We start from the raw sequence: 23,694 nt of genomic DNA on the forward strand, positions 1-23,694 counted from the left end.
TCATATACGTGACCTCTATTATGTTGAGGTATGTTTCCTCTGTACTCACTTTGTTGAAAGTTTTTATCAGAAGTGGATATTGAGGGGCGCCTGGGTGGCTGAGTGGGTTAAGCCTCTGCCTTTGGCTCAGGTCATGATCTCAGGGTCCTGGGATCGAGCCCCACATTGGGCCCTCTGCTCAGCGGGGAGCCTGCTTCCCCTTCTCTCTCTGCCTGCCTCTCTGCCTACTTGTGATCTCGGTCTGTCAAATAAATAAATAGAATCTTTTTTTTTTTTTTAAGATTTTATTCTACAGACAGAGATCACAAGTAGGCAGAGAAGCAGGCAGAGAGAGAGAGAGAGAGAGAGGAGGAAGCAGGCTCCCTGCTAAGCAGAGAGCCCGATGTGGGGCTCGATCCCAGGACTCTGGGATCATGACCTGAGCGGAAGGCAGAGGCTTTAAACCACTGAGCCACCCAGGCGCCCCTAAATAAATAAAATCTTAAAAAAAAAAAAAAAGTGGATATTGAATTTAAGCAAATGCTTTTTCTGCATCTATCGAGATGTTCATATGATTTTCATTCTGTTTTGTTAATGTGGTACAGCATGTTAAATTGTAAGGACCTATTTTATTTTATTTTTTATTTTATTCTATTTATTTGACAGAGAGAGATCACAAGTAGTCAGAGAAGCAGGCAGAGAGAGAGGGAGAAGCAGGCTCCCTGTTGAGCAGAGAGCCCGATGCGGGGCTCGATCCCAGGACCCTGGGATCACGACCTGAGCCGAAGGCAGGGGCTTTAACCCACTGAGCCACCCAGGCGCCCCTAAGGACCTATTTTACATATTTAGCCAGAGGCTTCCATTGAGGTTAAACAATAACTTTGTTGTTTAAGCCTTAAACTGTCCCTGCTCCCCTTCCCCCAGGGGACCTACTTAAAAACAAGTCCCAAAAACCAGCTCCAAGTAACAAAGCTCAAATACAAGGGTGGGTCAGGCCAGGTGGAGACATTCGATCAATGGGGGGGTGCATACTATCTCCCTAGTTACCAAGGAGTATGGGCCCTGCTCTTTGGGAGCCTTTTGGGCGCCAGTCCCAACCAAGGTGATAGGCTGGGTCAAATGTCTACTAGGGTAAATTGTAACTCAGTTGGTCACCTAGCATCACTGTGGAGTTTCCTGTGTGTGTTACAATCTCATTGGCCACCTGTGCATGGCCAGGCCCGACTGCATGGCCTTTGCCCTTAAAAGCTAGTCTGTGAAACAGAGAAGGGTCGCCCTGTCTTGTAAGAGGTGCGTCCCCGAACGTTCGGTTAGATTCTTGATGCTTGGTGTGAAATAAAGCTTTGCTTGATCTTCGCTTTATATCAGTCTCGCTCCTTTATTCACGGACCCATTATTGGGGCATAACAAAATGATTTGCGGATATTGAAAGAACCTTGCATCCCCAGAAAAAATCCACCTGAGCACATGTATGGTCTTTTTAATGTATTGCTGAATTCAGTTTATTAATATTTTGTTGAGGATTTTTATAGCTATGGTCATCGGGGATATTGGCCTGTAATTTTTTGGTAGTGTCTTTGTATGGTTTGGTATCAGGGTAATGTTGGCCTTGTAGAATGAGTTTGGAGTAGAAGCATTCTTTGATCTACAGTTTTTTGGAGGCGTTTGAGAAGAATAGGCATTAACAGTTCTTGAAATGTTTCATAGAATTCACCTGTGAAGGTTTCTAAGTCCTGGACTTTTATTAGGAGTTGTTTGTTTGTTTGTTTTTTAATTAACATATAATGTATTATTAGTCCCAGGGGTACAAGTCTGTGAATTGCCAGGTTTACACTTCACAGTTCTCACAATAGCACACACTCTCCCCAGTTACCATAACCCAGCCTCCCACCCCCCCCAACCCTCAGTTTGTTTTGTGAGATTAAGAGTCTCATATGGTTTGTCTTCCTCCTGATCCCTCTTGTTTCATTTATTCCTTTCCTACCTCCCAAAGCCCCCACATTGCCTCTCAATTTATTAGTTTTTGGATTACTGATTCAATTTCATTCACAAGTGATTGGTTTCTTCAGATTTTTAGTTTCTTGCTGATTGAATCTTTTTTTTTTTTTTTAAGATTTTGATTTATTTATTTGACAGAGATCACAAGTAGGCAGAGATGCAGGCAGAGAGAGAGAGGGAGGGAAGCAGGCTCCCTGCTGAGCAGGGAGCCCGATGCAGGACTCGATCTCAGGACCCTGGTATCATGACCTGAGCGGAAGGCAGCTGGTTAACCCACTGAGCCACCCAGGCACCCTTGCTGATTGAATCTTGAAAGATGGTATGTTTCTAAGAATTTACCTATTTCTTCTAGGTTGTCCAGTTTGTTGGCATATAATCATTTGTAGTAGTCTCTTATGACCTATGTATTTCTATGGTATCAGTTATACCTTCTTTCATTTCTGATTCTACTTATTAGACCCTGTCTTTTTCTTGATGAGTCTGGTTAAAGGTTTATTAATATTGTTTCTTTCAAAGAACCCATTTCATTGAACTTTACCATTTTTTGTCTCCATTTATTTCTGCTCTGATATTTATTATTTCCTTCCTTTTACTAATTTTGTACTTCTTTTTTTTTTTCTATTCTCCTGAGGTGTAAGGTTGGATTGTTTATTTTTTTGTTTTTCCCTTTTCTTGAGGTAGGCTATGGACTTTCCTCTTAGAACTGCTTTTGCTACATCCCGTATGTTTTAGAATGTTGTGTTTTCATTTGTCTAATTTTCTCTGATTTTTTTTTTTTCATGGATCCATTGGTTATTTAGTAGCATGTTCTTTGTCTTAACATGTTTGTGGAGGTTTGTTTTTTTTTTTCTTCTTACTGTAAGTGATTTCTGGTTTCATTCCATTGTGTTTGGAAAAGTTGCTTGATACGATTTCAGTCTTTTTAAAATTCATTGAGACTTATTTTGTGGCCTAATGTGTGGTCTTTCCTAGAGAATTTCCCTGTGTACTTGAAAAGAATTAGTATCTGCTGTGTTGGGATTAGATGCTGTGTATATATCTATTCAGTCGACCTGGTCTAATGTATCTTCTAAGGCCAGTGTTTTCTTATTAATTTCCTGGTTGGGTGGTCTCTCCAGGGATGTAGGTGGGCGTTAAAGTTCCCCACTGTTACTGTATTGCTGTTAATTTATTCATTTGTGTTTGTTAATATTTGCTTTATATATTTAGGAGCACCTATGTTGGGTGAATAAGTAGTTACATCTTCTTGTTGGGTTGATTTATCATTATGTAATGCCCTTGTCTCTTGTTACAGTCTTTGTTTTAAAATCTATGTCTTTGTCTAAAATAAGTATTGCTATGCTATGTTCTTTTCTTTCCTGTTTGTGTGGAATATATTTTTCCATCCTTTCACTTTGAATTGGTGTGTGTCTTTAGATCTGAAGTGAGTCTCCTGTCGCAGTATATGGATAGGTCTGCTTGTTTATTTATTTAAAAAATTTATTTTAATTTCAGTATGGTTAATGTACAGTGGTATATTAATTCCAGGTGTACACTACAATTCTCTGTAGTACTCCGTGCTCATGAAGGTAAGGGTACTCTAATTCCCTTCACTTCTTTCACCCATATTCCAGCCCTTCCCTTCTGGTAACCATCTGTGTTCTCTGTAGCTAAGAGTCTGTTTTTTGGCTTGTCTCTTATTTTTTCCTTTGTTTGTTTCTTAAATTCCACATATGAGTGAAATCATATGGTATTTTTCTTTGATTTATTTCACTTAGCATTATACTCTCTAGATCCATTATGTTGTTGCAGATGGCAGGATTTTATTCTTTTTTATGGCTGAATAATATTCCTCTGTGTGTGTGTGTGTGTGTGTGTGTGTGTGTGTCTGTGTGTGTGTCCCACATCTTCTTTATCTTTTCATCTATTGATGGATACTTGGGTTGCTTCCAAAATTTGGCTATTGTAAATAATGCTGCAGTGAACGTAGGGGTGCATATATCCTTTCAAATTGTTTTTGTATTCTTTGGATAAACATCCAGTAGTGCAAGTACTGGATCATAGAATAGTTCTATTTTTTATTTTTTGAGAAACTTCTGTACTGTCTCCCACAGTGGCTGTACCAGTTTGCATTTCCACCACGAGGGTTCCTTTTTCTCCACATCCTTGCCAGCACTGGTTGTTCCTTGTGTGTGTGTGTGTGTGTGTGTGTTTAAGATTTTATTTATTTATCTGACAGAGATCACAGGTAGGCAGAGAGGCAGGCAGAGAGAGAGGAAGGGAAGCAGGCTCCCTGCTGAGCAGAGAGCCCGATGCATTCGGGGCTCAATCCCAGGACCCTGGGATCATGACCTGAGCCGAAGGCAGAGGCTTTAACCCCCTGAGCCACCCAGGTGCCCCTCTTGTGTTTTGTTTTTTTTTTTAATTTTATTTATTTATTTGACAGAGATCACAAGCAGGCAGAGAGGCAGACAGAGAGAGAGGAGGAAGCAGGTTACCTGCTGAGCAGAGAGCCCGACGTGGGACTCGATCCCAGGACCCTGAGATCATGACCTGAGCCGAAGGCAGCGGCTTAACCCACTGAGCCACCCAGGAGCCCCCCCCTCTTGTGTTTTCGATTTAGCTATATCTCATTGTGGTTTTGATTTGTATTTCCTTGATGTGAGTGATGTTGAGCATCTCTTCATGTGGCTGTTGGCCATCTGGATGTTGTCTTTGGGAAAAGTGTCTGTTCGTGTCTTCTGCCTGTTTTTAAAATTGGATTATTTGTGGGGTTTTGGTGTTGAGTTGTGTAAGTTCTGTATTATGTTTTGGATGTTAACCCTTTATCAGATATATCATTTGCAGATATCTTCTCCCATTCATTAGGTTATCTTTTAGTTTTGTTGGTTCCTTTGCTGTGCAGAGCTTTTTATTTTGATGTAGTCTCAATAGTTTACTTTTGCTTTTGTTTCCCTTGCCTCAGGAAACATATCTAGAAAGACATTGTTATGGCCTATGTCAGATTAATTACTGCCTGTGTGCTCTTCAAGGATTTTTACAGTCTCAGGTCTCACATTTTGGTACTTAATCCATTTAGAGTTTATTTGTGTGTATGGTGTCAGAAAGTTCTTTTGCATGTCCAGTTTTCCAGACACCATTTATTGAAGAGATTGTCTTTTTCTTACTGCATATTCTTTTTCTTTTAATTTCTTTTCACTGTTCCAGAATTCATTGTTTATGCACCACACCCAGCGCTCCATGCAATACACACCCTCCTTAATACCACCACCAGGCTCACCCCCATCCTCCTCCCCTCCAAAACCTTCAGTTTGTTTCTCAGAGTCCACAGTCTCTCATGGTTCATCTCCCCCTCCGATTCCCCCAACTCCCTTTACCTCTCCATCTCCCAATGTCCTCCATGCTATTTGTTATGCTCCACAAATAAGTGAAACCATATGATACTTGACTCTCTCTGCTTGACTTATTTCACTCAGCATAATCTCTTCCAGTCCCATCCATGTTGCTACAAAAGTTGGGTATTCATCCTTTCTGATGGAGGCATAATACTCCATAGTGTATATGGACCACATCTGCCTTATCCATTCGTCCACTGAAGGGCATCTTGGTTCTTTCCACAGTTTGGCGACCGTGGCCATTGCTGCTATAAACATTGGGGTACAGATGGCCCTTCTTTTGACTACATCTGTATCTTTGGGGTAAATACCCAGTAGTGCAATTGCAGGGTCATAGGGAAGCTCTATTTTTAATTTCTTTCTTTTTTTTTCCCCAAAGATTTTATTTATTTATTTGACACAGAGAGAGAGATCACAAGTAGGCAGAGAGGCAGGCAGAGAGAGAGAGGGAAGCAGACTCCCCGTTCAGCAGAGAGCCCGATGCGGGGCTCGACCCCAGGACCCCGAGATCATGATCTGAGCTGAAGGCAGAGGCCTAACCCACTGAGCCACCCAGGTGCCCCTATTTTTAATTTCTTAAGGAATCTCCACACTGTTTTCCAAAGTGGCTGCACCAACTTGCATTCCCACCAACAGTGTAACAGTATTTTTTTAAAATTTTTTAAGATATATTTGATTTTTAAAAAATATTTATTTATTTGACAGAGATCACAAGTAGGCAGAGAGGCAGGCAGAGAGAGGAGGAAGCAGGCTCCCTGCCAAGCAGAGAACCTGATGCGGGGCTCGATCCCAGGACCCTAAGGCAGAGGCTTAACCCACTGAGCCACCCAGGTGCCCTAGTGTAACAGTATTAAAATAGGTTTTAACTCTTCTTCTTTCTCCACATCGTCTTCAACACATGTTGTTTACTGTCTCGTTGATTTTGGCCATTCTAACTTCTGTAAGGTGGTATCTCTGTGGTTTTGATGGGAATCTCCCTAATGGCTAATGATGATGAACCCTTTTTCATGTGTCTGTTAGCCCTTTGTATATCTTCATTGGAAAAGTGTCTGTTCATGTTCTATGCATTTTTTATGTGATTGTCTGTATTGTGTGTGTTGAGTTTGAGGAGTTCTTTATTGATCTTGGATATCAGCCCTTTGTCTGTACTATCATTTGCGAATATCTTCTCCCATTCCATGGGTTACCCTTTCTTTTGTTGACTGTTTCCTTTGCCATGCAGAAAGAAGCCTTTGCTCTTGATGAGGTCCCAAAAGTTCATTTTCACTTTGTTTCCTTTGCCTTTGGAGACATACCTTGAAAGGAGTTGCTGTGGCCGATGTCAAAGAGGTTACTGCCTTTGTTCTCCTCTAGGATTCTGATAGACTCCTGCCTCACCTTGAGGTCTTTTATCCATTTCGAGTGTATCTTTGTGTATGCTGTAAGAGAATGGTTGAGTCTCATTCTTCTACACATAGCTGTCCAATTTTCCCAGCACTATTTATTGAAGAGACTGTCTTTTTTCCTGCTTTGTCAAAGATTATTTGACCATAAAGTCAAGGGTCCATATCTGGGATCTCTACTCTGTTCCACTGGTCCAAGTGTCTGTTTTTATGCCAGTACCATGCTGTCTTGGTGATCACAGCTTTGTAGTAAAGCTTAAAATCAGGCCATGTGATGCCCCCAGTGTTTTTTTTGTTTTTTTTTTTTCCCAACATTTCCTTAGCAATGTGGGGTCTTCTGGTTCCATACAAATTTTAGGATTGTTTGTTCCAGCTCTTTGAAAAATGCCGGTGGAATTTTGATCGGAATGCTATTGAAAGTATAGATTGCTCTAGGCAGTATAGACATTTTAACAATGTTTATTTTTCTGATTCATGAGCATGGAATGTTTTTCCATCTTTTTGTGTCTTCTTCAGTTTCTTTCATAAATGTTCTGTAGTTCCTTGAGTACAGATCTTTTACCTCTTTGGTTAGATTTATGGTTTAGGATGGTTTATGGTTTATCTTATGGTTTAGGATGCTATAGTAAATGGCATCGATTCTCTAATTTCCCTTTCTGTATTTTCATTGTTAGTGTATAAGAAAACAACTGATTTCTGTACATTGATTTTGGATCCTGCCACATTACTGAATTGCTGAATGAGTTCTAGTAGTTTGGGGGTGGAGTCTTTTGGGTTTTTCCATATAAAGTATCGTGTCACTTGTGAAGAGAGAGAGTTTGACATCTTCATTGCCAATTTTAATACCTTTTATTTCTCTTTGTCGTCTGATTGCAGTTGCTAGGACTTCTGGTACCATATTGAATAAGAGTGGCGAGAGTGGGCATCCTTGTTGTGTTCCTGATCTCAGAGGGAAGGCTGTGAGCTTTTCCCCATTGAGGATGATATTTGCAGTGGGTTTTTCATAGATTTTATGTGAGGAATGTTCCCTCCATCCCTATACTTTGAATTGTTTTAATCAGGAACGGATGTCTTATTACATATTCTTTTCCCCCATTGCATATTCCCTCATTTGTCAAAGATTAATTGGCCATAACATTGTAGGTTTATTTATTTGCATTCTATTCTTTTCCATTGATCTTTGTGTCTATTTTTGTTCCATACTGTTTTAATTACTAAAAGCTTTGTAATATAACTTGAAATCTGGAATCGTGATACCTCCAGCTTCATTTTTCTTTTTCAAGATTGCTTTGGCTATTTGGGGTACTTTATGGCTTCTCACAAATTTTAGGATTATTTGTTACAGTTCTGTGAAAAATGTTGTTGGTATATTGATAGGGATTACATTAAGTGTGTAGATTGCTTTGGGTGATATGGACAGTTTAACAATATTTGTTCTTGTAATCCATGAACACGGAATGTTTTTCCATTTGTTTTTGTCAACTTCGGGTTTTTTTTTTTTTTTTTCATCAGTGTTTTATCATTTTTAGAGTACAGGTCTTTTACCTCCTTGGTTAAGTTTATTCTTAGGTATTTTACTATTTTGGGTGCTGTTGTAAATGGGAGTTTTCTTAATTTTTCTTTTTGATGCTTCATTATCAGTATATTGAAATGCAGTGGATTTCTGTGCATTGATTTTGTATCTTGGAACTTTACTGAATTGCTTTATCAGTTCTAGTAGTTTTTTTGGTGGGGTCCTTAGGGTTTTCTGTATAGAGAAGCATGTCATCTGCAAATAGTGACAGTTTTACTTATTCCTAAGTAATTTGGATCCCTGTTATTCTTTTTTCTTGTCTGATTGTTGTGGCTAGTATTTCTAGTACTATGTTCAATAAAAGTGGTGGGAGTGGACATTCTTATCTTATTCCTGACCTTAGGGGAAAAGTTCTCAGTTTCTCCCATTTAGGATGATATTAGCTGTTAGTTTTTCATCTGTGACCTTCATTATGTTGAGATATGTTGCCTCTAACCCTACTTTGTTGAGCATTTTTATCATGAATAGTGGTTGTTCTTTGTTAGATACTTTTTCTGCATCTATTGAGATGATTATATGGTTCTTATCCTTTCTCTTTTTAAAATTTTTTTAAAAGATTTTATTTATTTATTTGACAGACAGAGATCACAAGTAGGCAGAGAAGCAGGCAGAGAGAGAGGAGGAAGCAGGCTCCCTGCTGAGCAGAGAGCCTGATGCGGGGCTTGGTCCCAGGACCCTGGGATCATGACCTGAGCCAAAGGCAGAGGCTTAACCCACTGAGCCACCCAGGCGCCCCTCTTATCCTTTCTCTTATTGATGTGGTATATCACGTTTGTTGATTTGGGAATACTGAACCACCCTTGAATCCAAGAATAAGTCCCACTTGATAGTGGTGAATGATATTTTTAATGTATTTTTGGATTCAATTTGCTAATATTCTGTTGAGGATTTTTTTTTTTTTAAGATTTTATTCATTTGACAGACAGAGATTGTAAGTAGAGAGGCAGGCAGAGAGAGAGGAGGAAGCAGGCTCCCTGCTGAGCAGAGAGCCCCATGCAGGGCTCAATCCCAGGACCCCGAGATCACAACCCGAGCGGAAGGCAGAGGCTTAGCCCACTGAGCCACCCAGGCGCCCCTCTGTTGAGGATTTTTACATCTATGTTCATCTGAGATATTGGTCTGTTCTCCTTTTCCGTGGTATCTTTATCTGATGTTGGAATCAGGATAATGCAAACATCATAAAATGAATTTAGAAGTGTTTCCCTTCCTTTTCTGTTTTTTAGAACAGTTTGAAAATAGGTATTAACTCTTCTTTAAATGTTTGGTAGAAATTGCTTGTAAAACCATCTGGTCCTGGAGTTTTGTTTGTTGGGTGGTTTTTTTTTTTCCCTCTTTTCTTTCTTTCTTTCTTTTTTTTTTTTTTTAAATTTGACAGAGATCACAAGTAGGCAGAAAGGCAGGCAGAGAGAGATGGAGGAAGCAGGCTCCCCACTAAGCAGAGAGCCCGATGTGGGGCTCAATCCCAGGACCCTGGGATCATGACCTGAGCCGAAGGCAGAGGCCTTAACCCACTGAGCCACCCAGGCGCCCCTGTTGGGTGTTTTTTTGTTTTCTGATTTAATTTCGTCGCTAGTAATTGGTCTATTCAAATATCCTATTTCTTCCTGCTTCAATTTTGGTAGGTTATATGTTTCCAGGATTAATCCATTTCTTTTAGGTTATCCAATTTGTTGGCATATGATTTTTCATAATATTCTTTTATCTTGTATTTCTGTGGTGTCAGTTTTATCTTTCATTTCTGATTTTTTTTTTTTTTTTTTTAGTATTTAGTTATTTGTATTGATTGGATGAGTCTGTATAAAGGTTTATCAGTTTTTTAAAAAGATTTTTATTTATCTGACAGAGATCACAAGTAGGCAGAGAGGCAGGCAGAGAGAGAGGAAGGGAAGCAGGCTCCCCGCTGAGCAGAGAGCCTGATGTGGGGCTGGATCCCAGGACTCCAAGATCATGACCTGAGCCAAAGGCAGAGGTTTTAACCCACTGAGCCACTCAGGCACTCCAGGGTTTATATATTTTGTTCATCTTTTCAAAGAAACAGCTTTTGGTTTCACTGACCTCTTCTATTTTTTTAGTTTCTATATTGTTTATTTCTGCTCCAATATTTATTGCTTCCTTCCTTCTGCTGGTTTCGGTCTTTTTTTTTTCCCCCTAGTTCCTTGAGGTGTAAGGTTAGATTGTTTGGTTTTTTATTTTTCATCTTGAGGTAGGCCAATATTGCTATGAACTTCCCCTCTTAGAACTGCTTTTGCTGGATCCCAAAGATTTTGGACTGTTGTGTTTTCATTTTCATTTGTCTCCATGTATTTTTTTATTTCCTGTTTGATTTTTTTGGTTGAGCCTTTTCATTGTTTAGTAACGTTATTTTTTTTTAAAGATTTTATTTATTTATTTGTCAGAGAGAGAGAGAGAGAGAGCGAGAGTGAGCACAAGCAGATAGAGTGGCAGGCAGAGGCAGAGGGAGAAGCAGGCTTCACACCGAGCAAGGAGCCCGATGTGGGACTCGATCCCAGGACGCTGGGATCATGACCCGAGCTGAAGGCAGCCGCTTAACCAACTGAGCCACCCAGGCGTCTCAGTAATGTTATTTTTTTTTAAGATTTTATTTATTTATTTGACAGAGACAGGGAGAGAGAGAGAGAGAGAGAGATCACAAGTAGGCAGAGCAGCAGACAGAGAGGGCGGGGAAGGGGTGGGGAAGCAGGCTCCCTGCTGAGCAGAGAGCCATGTGGGGCTTGATCCCAGGACCTGGGATTATGACCTGAGCCAAAGGCAGAGGCTTACCCCACTTAGCCACCCAGGCGCCCCTAGTATTATGTTATTTAACCTCCATATATTTGACTCTTTCCACATTTTTTCTTGTGGTTGATTTCTAGTTTCATAGCATTGTGTGGTTTTGATCTTTTTAAATTCATACTTGTTACATGATCTGTTGTGGAGAGTGTTCTGTGTCCTTTTGAAAAGAATGTGTATTCTGCTGGTTCAGGTTGGCATGTTCTGATTATATCTGTTAAATCCGTCTGGTCCAGTGTGTCATTCAAAGCCACTGTTCCCTTGTTTTTTTGTTTGGATGATCTGTCTGTTGATATAAGTGGGGTGTTAAAGTCCCCTGCTATTATTGTATTACTATCAGTCAGTTCCTTTATGTTTGTTACTAACCGTTTCATGGATCTGGGTGCCCCCATGTTGGGTGCATAAATATTTATGATTGTTTTGTCTTCTTGTTGGAGTGTTCCCTCTATGATTATATAATATGCTTCTTTGTCTCTTGTTACAGTTTTTGTTCTGAAGTCTATTTTGCCCAGTGTAAATATTTTTACTTTGGTTTTCTTTTGACATTCATTTGCATGACAGATGTTTCTCTATTCCCCCATTTTAAGCCTGCATGTGTCTATAGTTTTGCGATGAGTCTTTTGTAGGCAGCATATAGATGGGTTGTGTGTGTGTGTGTGTGTGTGTGTGTGTGTGTATGTTTAAAGAATTTATTTATTTCAGATAGAGAGCACAAGCAGAGGGAGAGGGAGTCTGATGTGGGGCTTGATCCCGGAACCCTAAGGTCATGACCAGATCCAGATGCTTAACTGAACTGAGTCACCCAGGTACCCCTGGTCTTTTTTTTTTTTTTTTAATCCACTCTGTCACTCTATGTCCTTTTTAAAAAATTTATTTTATTATTCTTTAAAGATCTTAGATTTTAAAAAAATATTTAAAGATTTTATTCATTTATTTATTAGAGAAAGAAAGCATGGGCATTCGTAAGCACCGGGAGGAGCAGAAGGGCAGGGGGATGGATGAGCACTCTGTGCTGAGAGAAGCCTCATGATGGGCTCAGTTCCAGGACCCTGAGATCATGACCTGAACTGAAATCAGGAGTCTCATGCTCAACGGACCGAGCCACCCAGGCACCCCCCACCCTTTGTCTTTTAATTAGAGCATTTATTCCATTTACATTCCAAATGATTATTGATAGGTATGTATTTATTGCTCTTTTGTTACTAATTTTGTGGTTGTTTTTATAGTTCTGTATTCCATTCTTCCTTGCTCCCCTCTCTAATGGTAAGTCTGCTTTCTTCAGTGATTTACTTGGATTTCTTTCTCTTTTATTTTTGCATATCTGTTACTGGTTTTTGATTTGTGAATAATATTAGATTTGTAAATGACATTTTACATATATAGCAGTCTGCATTAAGTTGATGATTGCTTAATTTTTTTTTTAAAGATTTTATTTATTTGACAGAGATCACAAGTAGGCAGAGAGGCAGGCAGAGAGAGGAGGAAGCAGTCTCCCTGCTGAGCAGAGAGCCCAATGTGGGGCTCGATCCCAGGACCCTGAGATCATGACCTGAGCTGAAGGCAGAGGCTTTTAACCCACTGAGCCATCCAGGCGCCCCATGATTGCTTACTTTTAAACCTATTCTTCACTTCTCTTTCCCCACATTTTAGGTAGATGGCATCATACTTTACATTGTTTTATTTTATACATGGCCTGAGTGATTTTTACAGATATACTTAATTTTACTGCTTTTGTGCTTCCTACTTGTTACTCTTACTCATGGTTTTTCCTTTCCCCTCAAATAGTCCTCTTTAACATTTCTGGTAGGGTTGGTTTAGTGATCATGCATTCTTACCTCTCTTTATTCTGAATGACAGCCTTGCTTGATAGAGTATTATTGGCTACAGATTTTTTCCTTTAAGTGCTTTAAATATATCATTCTTCTCTATTTCTGGCCTGCCTGGTTTCTGCTGAAGAATTAGCTGATAGGCTTATGGAGTTCTCTTTCTCTAGCTACTTTTTTTTTTTTTTTTAAGATTTTATTTATTTATTTGACAGACAGAGACCACAAGTGGGTAGAGAGGCAGGCAGAGAGAGAGGGGAGGAAGCAAGCTCCCTACTGAGCAGAGAGCCTAGGGCTTGATCGCAGGACCCTGAGATCATGACCTGAGCCGAAGGCAGAGGCTTAACCCACCGAGCCACCCAGGCACCCCGTCTCTTGCTACTTTTAAATGCTCTTATTATCACTACTTTTGTGCCATTTTAATTACTTTGTGTCGTGGTGTGGGCCACTTTGGGTTGATTTTGTTGGGGGATCTCTGTATCCCATAGATCTGGATATCTGTTTCCTTGCCCAGACTTGGGAAGATTTCAGCTATTACTTCAAATAAATTTTCTGCCCCCTAATTCTCTCTTCTCCTTCTAAGATTTCTATACTGCAAATGTTATGCTTGATGGAGTTACTGAGTTCCCTGAGTCTATTCTCATTTTGCATTTTTTTTTCTCTTAACTGCTTAGCTTGATTACTTTCCATTACTCTGTCTTCCAGGTCACTGATTCATTCTTCTGCTTTGGTACCCTGCTGTCTATTCCGTTAGTGTATTTTTAATCTCATTTGTTTTGTCCTTCATCTTTGCTTGGATCTTCTTTATCTCTCTTCAGGGTCTCACTGACATCCTCCACTTTTTTCTCAAATCCAGTGATATGATTATTACTTTAGATTCTCTGTCAGGCATATAACTTATCTCCATTTTGCTTAGGTTTCTTGCTGTGGTTTGGTCCTGTTCTTTGATTTGGCAACTATTTCTCTGTCTCCTCATTTTGTCTAACTCTCTGTGTCTGTTTCTGTGTGTTAGGAGAGTCACCGATGTCTCCTGGTCTTGAAAGTTGTGGCTTTATGAGGATTTCCTGTAATGTCCTCTTGTGCGGTGTCCCTTTTCTGGAACCTGGTGCCTCAGGGGTGTGTCCTGTGTGTTACAGGCACCCTGCTGTGGTGGCTGAGCCCCTTGTGACTTCAGTCCATTCATCCTCAGTGGCTCTCTTTGTTGTGGGCAGTGTTTGGTCCTTGCAGTGTGAGTGGACCCGTGTTGGGCTGCCAGGGCTTGAGTTGAGTCAGAACAAGCATTTGCCAGAGCTGTGGTAGCTCTGAACTTCTGGGTGCTCTTTGTTGTTCCCTGCGAAGCTTTAGTTGGTGGGTGGGACCTGCAGTCAGAGCAGATGTCTGCCTCCACGCCTCTGCTGGGTCAGCAGTCAGACTGGTATGTGTGGTCATATTCCCCTCGCCCCGGGGCAGTAGTCACTGGGAGTCAGGCCAGCCCCTGCCAGGGCTGCTTGCACACTGCCCGGCTTGTGGCCCGACTTTGATGGGCCCCATCCAGGAGTGTATTGGAGGCTATAGATCTGTAGCATGGGTGGCGGGGGTGTGTGTGTGGGGGGGGGGTGGGCAGCAGTGTTAGCAAGATTTGCACACTGCTGGTTTTCTACAGGAGAGGTCCAGAAGTGAACTGAAGCACGCCTGGCTGGAAGGGGCATATTCCTGAAGCCCAGGGAGTGGGAAGCGATGGAAGCAAGTTAGGTAGTGAAAGTCAGCACAGCGCTGGTTCCCACAGATTGCTCTGTATTTATGCTGGGGGAGGGTCTGGGAGGGAAATGGTGCTTGTCAGTTTCTTTGTTCTGGTGGAGTACTCCAATGACCCCTGCCCCTCTAGGACCTGCTCTGAGATTAGTAAATAAATCTCCCTCCCATGGGCCCCAAGCATTTTTCAAATTGCTGCTTCTATTCTTATCTCTCTAGGCTGTTTGTTGGGCTCTTTCTTTAAGGGCAAGGACTGAGCTGCTCATTCTCCGGGCTCTTCCACAGCTGGGCCCACTGATTGTTAGAATTCCAGACTTAAAGTCCCGCTGGTTGAACAGGCTCACAAAATTCAGCCCCTCTGGCTTTCAAAGTCAAATATTAAGGGAATTCGTCTTCCCCGTGTGATCTTAGTGTGATAGTCTGTTCCCCTTCTCCCGGCCTGCGCGTTCCTCACATCTTTGGAAGGCTCATAGTCTGTTTAGCTCCTCACTGTGTTTCTACCCTTCCTGCCCTCTTTCGTGTGGTCTTTTCTGTGCATTTAGTTCTGGAGTTTGTTCTGCCTTCAGGTTGTTTTCTGGGTGGTTTTTTTTTTTTTTTTTTTTTTTTTTTTTATGCTGATATGGGTGTTGTCTAATTCTGTCTGTGGAACAGGGTGGGCTGAGGGTTCTCCTACTGCACCATCTTCCCAGCATTCCTCCTGAGAGGTCCGAATCAAAGGAGCGAGACTGATACAAAGCGAAGGTCAAGCAAAGCTTTATTTCGCGCCAAGCATCGAGAATCAAACCTGACCGTTCGGGGCCGCCTTTTACAGAGAGAGCGACCCCTCACGGACTAACTTTTATAGAGCAAAGGCCACGTGGTTGAGCCTGGCCACACACAGGTGGCCAGTGAGATTGCAACACAGCGAAAGCTGCACAGTCACGCTAGGTCACACACGGGTGTCCAATTGAATTACAATTCACCCCATAGTAGCTATTTTGAACTAGCCTATCTCCTTGGTCAGAATTGGCACCCGAAAGGCGTGGCCCACGCTCCTTGGTAGCTAGGGAGACAGTATGCACCCCACTGATTGGATGTCTCCAGCTGGCCCCACTCCTGCCTGCATCCGGGCTCTGTTATCTCCACCTGACCTGACACGCCCTTGTATTTGGGCTCTGTTACCAGGGACTGGTGGACCACATTTTACTGGTTTCCCGGACTTGCTTTTAAGTCAGTCCCCTGGGGAGGGGGAGGGGCAGGGTCAGTTTAAGTTTTACTGCATAAACAACAAAATGGCTGTTCAACCGAGATGGAGCAGCTCTGGCTAAATAGGCCCTTACAGTCCACCTCACTGGTTTTTTTTGTTTGTTTGTTTTTTCTTTGCGTTTTGTTTAGTTCAGTTTTGTGAAATGTACTCAGCCATCCTAAGTCTTTTAATGAGCATTTAGTCTATTTACATTAAAAGTAATTATTGAAAAGTATGTATTTATTGCTATTTTATTGATTGTTTCCTGGTTGATTTTGTCGTTCCCTTTTCTTGTGATTTTATGACTTTCTTCCATGTGATGTTTGGATTCCTTTCTCTCTCATGCGTGTTTGTCTATTATAGGCTTTTAGTTTGTGGTTACCATGAGGTTCGTATATAACAACCTCATATATAGCAGTCTGTCTTAAGTTGGTGGTTGCATAAGTTGGCGCATGTTGTAAAAGCACTACGTTTTTACTCTCATTCCATGTCTTTTTAATGTCATGTCTTACATCCTTTTATTTTGTGTGTCCCTTGACTAATTATTGTAGATAAAATTGATTTTACTACTTTTTCTTTTAAATTTCATACTAACTTTCTCTGTTATTGATCTGCTATCTGTACCATATGTTTGCCTTTACCAGAGAGATTTTTAAAATATATTTCTTCTTGTTATGGTGTTTTCTGCTTAAAAAAGTCCCTTTAATATTTCTTGTAGAGCCAGTTGAGTGGTGATGCAGTAAGGTCCTTAGTTTTTGCTTTTCTGGGAAACACTTTACCTTCCCTTCAGTTCTGAATGATAACCTTGCTGGGTAGAGCATTCTTGTTTTTCCTTTTAGCACTTTGAATATATTGTGTTTCTCGCTCCAGGCCTGAGAAGTTTTTGCTGAAAAAATCAGCTGATAATCCGGCGGGGGGGCGGTGGGGGGGGGGGGGTCCGCCCTTTTTTTTCCTCTTGGTGCTTTTAAGATTCTCACTTTATTTTTAACCTTTTAATTGTAACATGACTTTGAGTGGATTTATCTGGGTTCATTTTTTGGGGCGGGGGGGACTCTCTGTGCTTCTTGGACCTGGATGTCTGTTCCCTTCCTCAGGTTTGGGAAATTTTTGGCCATTATTTCTTTAAAAAGTTGTTTGCCTTCTCTCTCTCTTTTTTTTTTTTCCTGGCACCCTATCTATACTGTGAATGTTAGCATACTTCATGTTGTCCTAGAGGTCCCTTAAACTATCTTGTACTTAAACTTATTATTATTTTCTTTTTTTGCTGTTCATTATGGATGATTTCCACTACCCTGTCTTCCAGACCTCTGATCCATTTTTCTGTATCTAATCTGTTTATTCCCTCTATTGTATTTTTCATTTCTGTTACTGTATTCTTCAACTGTGATTGGTACTTTCTTATATTTTCTGTTCGTTGAAGTTCTCAATGTGTTCACTCATTTCTTCTCCCTAGGTCAGTGTCTTTTTGACCATTACTTTGAACTGTTTATTGGGTAGATTTCTTATTTCTGTTTTGTTCTTTCTCTGAAGTTTTATCTTTTTTTTTACATTTTTATTTATTTATTTTTGTTTATTCTTGTTGTTGTTGTTGTTGTTGTTCTTTTGTTTGGAACATATTTTCCTGTCTCCTCATTTTGCCTGTCTCTGGTTCTGTGTATTAGGTAGTTCGCTATGTCTCCCGGTCTTGAAGGAGCGACTATATGTAGTTGTTCTGTGGGGCACAGAAACACAGTCCCCTTGGCCTCCATAGACCATTGCTCCAGGGCTTTCCCCCTGTGAGGGCTGCACGTGACCTCCTGTTGTGGCAGTGCTTGGACTGCAGTTGTCCTCCATTTCTCTGGTGGGCCGGGTTATCACCCCCTTGGCTGCGAGGCCACACAGAAGCACAGGGTCATGTGGAGCTCAGCAGTGTGCACCCCCTGACACTAGCAGTCTAGAGGGCGGATCAGCATGACAGAAGGAGACAGCAAAAATGGTTTGCCGCTGGTGTCTCAGTCCCGGGGAGAGACCCAGCTGTCCCCTGCCTCTCCAACAGATGGCCCAAGGTTAATAGGGGGTCTCGTTCACCTGTAGTCTCTGTGCTTCTTGTCTGGTATTTTTGTGCTGGTTTCTGGTCGAATGAGTCTGCACAGGCCCTTTAAGAATGGGTTTTCCCTCCCTAGATTCCTATAGTTTGTATGGGTGATTCCCTGTTGGTTTTGAAAGCCAGTTGTTTGGGGGGCCGTCTCATCTGTGCAGGATATAAAGCCTGATGTGAGTTTGAATTTCTCACTCCTCTGGGAAAATTTCCATTCCTTTGAGATCTGTCTGGACTGTGCAATACCATTCCTGGGTGTGGTTTTTCCATTAGACAAGATTTCTGCCTCGTCTACCTGTCTCAGGCTGTGTCTTCTTGTGTAAGTGCTGTTCATCCAGTTTCCAGGTCCCCCTTTAGAAGGAGGTTTGCCATACGTAGTTGTAGGTTTGTTGTGTCCTTGGGAGGAGGTGAGCTCCGGATCTACCTATGTGGCCATTTTGAACCATCTTCTCTACTAATGTATATTTTATTTTATTTATTTTTTTTAAAGATTTTATTTATTTGACAGAGATCACAAGTAGGCAGAGAGGCAGGCAGAGAGAGAGGGGGAAGCAGGCTCCCCGCTGAGCAGAGAGGCCAATGTGGGGCTCGATCCCAGGACCCTGGGATCACGACCTGAGCCGAAGGCAGAGGCTTTAACCCACTGAGCCACCCAGGTGCCCCTCTCCTGATGTATATTTTAAGAGTCTCATGCTCTACCGACTGAGCTAGCTGGGCGACTTACTAATGTATATTTTATTTTATTTTTTTTTTTAAGATTTATTTATTTATTTATTTGACAGAGAGATCACAAGTAGACGGAGAGGCAGGCAGAGAGAGAGAGAGAGAGGGAAGCAGGCTTCTCGCCGAGCAGAGAGCCCGATGCGGGACTCGATCCCAGGACCCCGAGATCACGACCCGAGCCGAAGGCAGCGGCCCAACCCACCGAGCCACCCAGGCGCCCCCTAATGTATATTTTAAATCACTATTTCCTGCACCGATGATCTAAAATTATTTATTTATTTATTTAAATTTTTTATTAATGAGTTTTCAGTGTTCTGGAATTCATTGTTTATGCACCACACCTAGTGTTCCATGCAATACGTGCCCTTCACAATACCCACCACCAGGCTGGCCCAACTTCCCACCCGCGCCCCTTCAGAACCCTCAGAATATTTTTCAGAGTCCATAGTCTCTCATGGTTCACCTCCGCTTCCAATTTCCCTCAACTCCCTTCTCCTCTCCATCTCCCCATGTCCTCCATGTTATTTGTTATGCTCCGCATATAAGTGAAACCCTATGATACTTGACTCTCTCTGCTTGACTTATTTCACTCAGCATCATCTCCTCCAGTCCCGTCCATGTTGCTACAAAAGTTGGGTATTCGTCCTTTCTGATGGAGGCATCATACTCCATAGTGTATATGGACCACATCTTCCTTATCCATTCGTCCGTTGAAGGGCATCTTGGTTCTTTCCACAGTTTGGTGACCGTGGCCATTGCTGCTATGAACATTGGGGTACAGATGGCCCTTCTTTTCACGACCTCTGTATCTTTGTGGTGAATACCCAGTAGTGCAATTGCAGGGTCATAGGGAAGCTCTATTTTTAATTTCCTTTTTTAAAAAAAAATTTTTTTTTTTAATTTCTTTTCAGCGTAACAGAATTCACTGTTTTTGCACCGCACCCAGTGCTCCATGCAATCCGTGCCCTCCTTAATACCCACCACCTGGTTCCCCCAACCTCCCACCCCCCCGCCCCTTCAAAACCCTCAGGTTGTTTTTCAGAGTCCGTAGTCTCTCATGGTTCACCTCCCCTTCTAATTTCCCTCAACTCCCTTCTCCTCTCTAACTCCCCTTGTCCTCCATGCTATTTGTTATGCTCCACAAATAAGTGAAACCGTATGATACTTGACTCTCTCTGCTTGACTTATTTCACTCAGCATAATCTCTTCCAGTCCCGTCCATGTTGCTACAAAAGTTGGGTATTCATCCTTTCTGATGGAGGCACAATACTCCATAGTGTATATGGACCACATCTTCCTTATCCATTCGTCCGTTGAAGGGCATCTTGGTTCTTTCCATAGTTTGGTGACCGTAGCCATTGCTGCTACAAACATTGGGGTACAGATGGCCCTTCTTTTCACTACATCTGTATATTTGGGGTAAATACCCAGTAGTGCAATTGCAGGGTCATAGGGAAGCTCTATACTTAATTTCTTAAGGAATCTCCACACTGTTCTCCAAATTGGCTGCACCAACTTGCATTCCCACCAACACTGTAAGAGGGTTCCTCTTTCTCCACATCCTCTCCAACACACGTTGTTTCCTGTCTTGCTAATTTTGGCCATTCTAAGTGGTGTAAGGTGGTATCTCAATGTGGTTTTAATTTGAATCTCCCTGATGGCTAGTGATGATGAACATTTTTTCATGTGTCTGATAGCCATTTGTATGTCTTCATTGGAGAAGTGTCTGTTCATGTTTTCTGCTCATTTTTTTGATACGATTGTCTGTTTTGTGTGTGTTGAGTTTGAGAAGTTCTTTATAGATCCTGGATATCAGCCTTTCGTCTGTACTGTCATTTGCAAATATCTTCACCCATTCCGTGGGTTGCCTCTTTGTTTTGTTGACTCTTTCCTTTGCTGTGCAGAAGCTTTTGATCTTGATGAAGTCCCAAAAGTTCATTTTCGCTTTTGTTTCCTTTGCCTTTGGAGACCTATCTTGAAAGAAGTTGCTGTGGCTGATATAGAAGAGGTCACTGCCTATGTTCTCCTCTAGGATTCTGATGGATTCCTGTCTCATGTTGAGGTCTTTTATCCATTTCGAGTTTATCTTTGTGTACGATGTAAGAGAATGGTCGAGTTTCGATCTTCTACATATAGCTGTCCAATTTTCCCAGTACCATTTACTGAAGAGACTTTTTTTTCCCCATTGTATATTTTTTCTGCTTTGTTGAAGATTATTTGACCATAAAGTCAAGGGTCCATATATGGGCTCTCTACTCTGTTCCACTGGTCCAAGTGTTTGTTTTTATGCCAGTACCATGCTGTCTTGGTGATCACAACTTTGTAGTAAAGCTTGAAATCCGGCAACGTGATGCCCCCAGTTTTGTTTTTGTTTTTCAACATTTCCTTAGCAGTTCAGGGTCTCTTCTGATTCCATACAAATTTTAGGATTATTTGCTCCAGCTCTTTGAAAAACCGGTGGAATTTTGATCAGAATGGCATTAAAAGTATCGATTGCTCTAGGCAATATAGACATTTTAACAATGTGTGTTTTTTTTTTAAGATTTTATTTATTTATTTGACAGAGAGAAATCACAAGTAGGCAGAGAGTCAGGCAGAGAGAGAGGAGGAAGCAGGCTCCCTGCTGAGCAGAAAGCCCGATTCGGGGCTTGAACCCAGGACCCGGGATCATGACCTGAGCCGAAGGCAGCGGCTTAACCCACTGAGCCACCCAGGCGCCCCAACATTTTAACAATGTTTATTCTTCCGATCCAAGAACATGGAATGGTCTTCCATCTTTTTGTGTCTTCTTCGATTTCTTTCATGAATGTTCTGTAGTTCTCGAGTATAGATCCTTTACCTCTTTGGTTAGGTTTATTCCCAGGTATCTTATGACTCTTGGTGCTATAGTAAATGGCACTGATTCTCTAATTTCCCTTTCTTTTTTTTCATTGTTAGTGTATAAGAAAGCAACTGATTTCTGTACATTGACTTTGTATCCTGCCACCTTACTGAATTGCTATATGAGTTCTAGTAGTTTGTGGGTGGAGTCTTTAGGGTTTTCTATATAAAGTATCATGTCATCTGCAAAGAGAGAGAGTTTGACTTCTTCGTTGCCAATTTAGATACCTTTTATTTCTTTGTTGTCTGATTGCTGTTGCTAGTACTTCTAATACTATGTTGAACAAGAGTGGTGAGAGTGGGCATCCTTGTGTTCCTGATCTCAACGGGAAGTCTGTGAGCTTTTTCCCATTGAGGATGATATTTGCTGTGGGTCTTTCATAGATAGATTTTATTAAGTTCAGGAATGTTCCCTCTATCCCTATAATTGGAAGTGTTTTAATCAGGAACGGATGCTGGATTTTGTCAAATGCTTTTTCTGCATCAATTGAGAGGACCATGTGGTTCTTCCCTCTTCTCTTATTGATTTGTTCTATCACATTGATTGATTTGCGAATGTTGAACCGTCCTTGCAACCCAGGGATGAATCCCACTGGGTCATGGTGGATAATTTTTTTTTTTTTAAAGATTTTATTTATTTATTTGTCAGAGAGCAAGAGCGAGCACAGGCAGACAGAATGTCAGGCAGAGGCAGAGGGAGAAGCAGGTTCCCTGACGCGCAAGGAGCCCAATGTGGGACTTGATCCCAGGACGCTGGGATCATGACCCGAGTCGAAGGCAGCCGCTTAACCAACTGAGCCACCCAGGCGTCCCATGGTGGATAATCTTTTTAATGTGCTGTTGGATCGTATTTGCTATTTGCTAGGATCTTGTTGAGAATATTAGTGTCCATATTCATCAGTGATATTGGTCTGAAATTCTCCTTTTTGGTGGGGTCTTTGCCTGGTTTGAGGATCAGGGTAATGCTGGCTTCATAAAAAGAGTATGGAAGTTTCCTTCTGCTTCATTTTTTTGAAACAGCTTCAGGAGAATAGGTGTTATTTCTTCTTTGAAAGTTTGGTAGAATTCCCCAGGGAATCCGTCAGGTCCTGGGCTCTTGTTTTTTTGGGAGGTTTTTGATCACTTCTTCAATCTTGTTACTAGATGTCAGTCTATTCAGGTTGTCGATTTCTTCCTGGTTCAATTTTGGGAATTTATAGTTTTCCGTGAATGCATCCATTTCATCTAGGTTGCTTAACTTATTGGCATAAAACTGTTGATAATAACTTCTGATGATTGTTTCTACTTCCTTGGTGTTAGTTGTGATATCTCCCTTTTCATTCATAATTTTATTAATTTGGGTCTTCTCTCTTTTCTTTTGGATTAGTTTGGCCAATGGTTTATCGATCTTATTCTTTCAAAAAACCAGCTTCTAATTTCATTGATGCGTTCTACTGTTTCTCTAGTTTCTACCTCATTGATCTCTGCTCTAATCTTGATTATTTCCATTCTTGTGTGTGGAGTTAGCTTAATTTGTTGTTCATTCTCCAGTTCTTTAAGGTGTAGAGATAGCTGGTATATTCTGGATTTTTCAATTTTTTGAAGGGAGGCTTGGATGGCTATGTATTTCCCCTTTAGGACTGCCTTTGCTGTATCCCATAGGTTTTGGACCAAATCGTCTTCATTCTCATTGGTTTCCATGAATTGTTTAAGTTCTTTGTTTTCCTGGTCGATCCAAGCATTCTTTTTTTTTTTAAGATTTATTTATTTATTTATTTATTTGACAGAGAGAGAGATCACAAGTAGATGGAGAGGCAGGCAGAGAGAGAGAGAGGGAAGCAGGCTTCTTGCTGAGCAGAGAGCCCGATGCGGGACTCGATCCCAGGACCCTGACATCATGACCTGAGCCGAAGGCAGCGGCTTAACCCACTGAGCCACCCAGGCGCCCCGATCCAAACATTCTTAAGCAAGGTGGTCTTTAGCTTCCAGGTGTTTGAGTTCCTTCCAAACTTTTCCTTGTGATTGAGCTCCAGTTTCAAAGCATTGTGATCTGAGAATACGCAGGGAATAATCTCAGTCTTTTGGCATCCGTTGAGCCCTGATTTGTGACCCAGTATGTGGTCTGTTTTGGAGAAGGTTCCATGTGCACTCGAAAACAAA

At 41.5% G+C, this 23,694-nt stretch overlaps 1 protein-coding gene across 8 annotated transcripts in view; it reads left to right on the forward strand.

Annotated features, from left to right (window-relative positions):
- LGALS8 (galectin 8) overlaps positions 1-23,694 on the forward strand; it is a 48,983-nt gene that overhangs the window by 4,722 nt on the left and 20,567 nt on the right. The window contains exon 1 of one of the 8 annotated variants that reach the window (XM_047702533.1): positions 7,702-7,725. The exons of 6 other annotated variants lie outside the window; for them this stretch is intronic. The gene's annotated coding sequence lies outside the window, so the exon portion shown is untranslated. Of the gene's footprint in view, positions 1-7,701; positions 7,726-11,847; positions 11,903-23,694 lie in introns of those variants that run through there. One more of the 8 variants, XM_047702532.1, reaches the window with a different exon arrangement.

This window comes from Lutra lutra, chromosome 14 (assembly GCF_902655055.1).
Source record: "Lutra lutra chromosome 14, mLutLut1.2, whole genome shotgun sequence".
NCBI classification, from domain to species: Eukaryota; Metazoa; Chordata; class Mammalia; order Carnivora; family Mustelidae; genus Lutra; species Lutra lutra.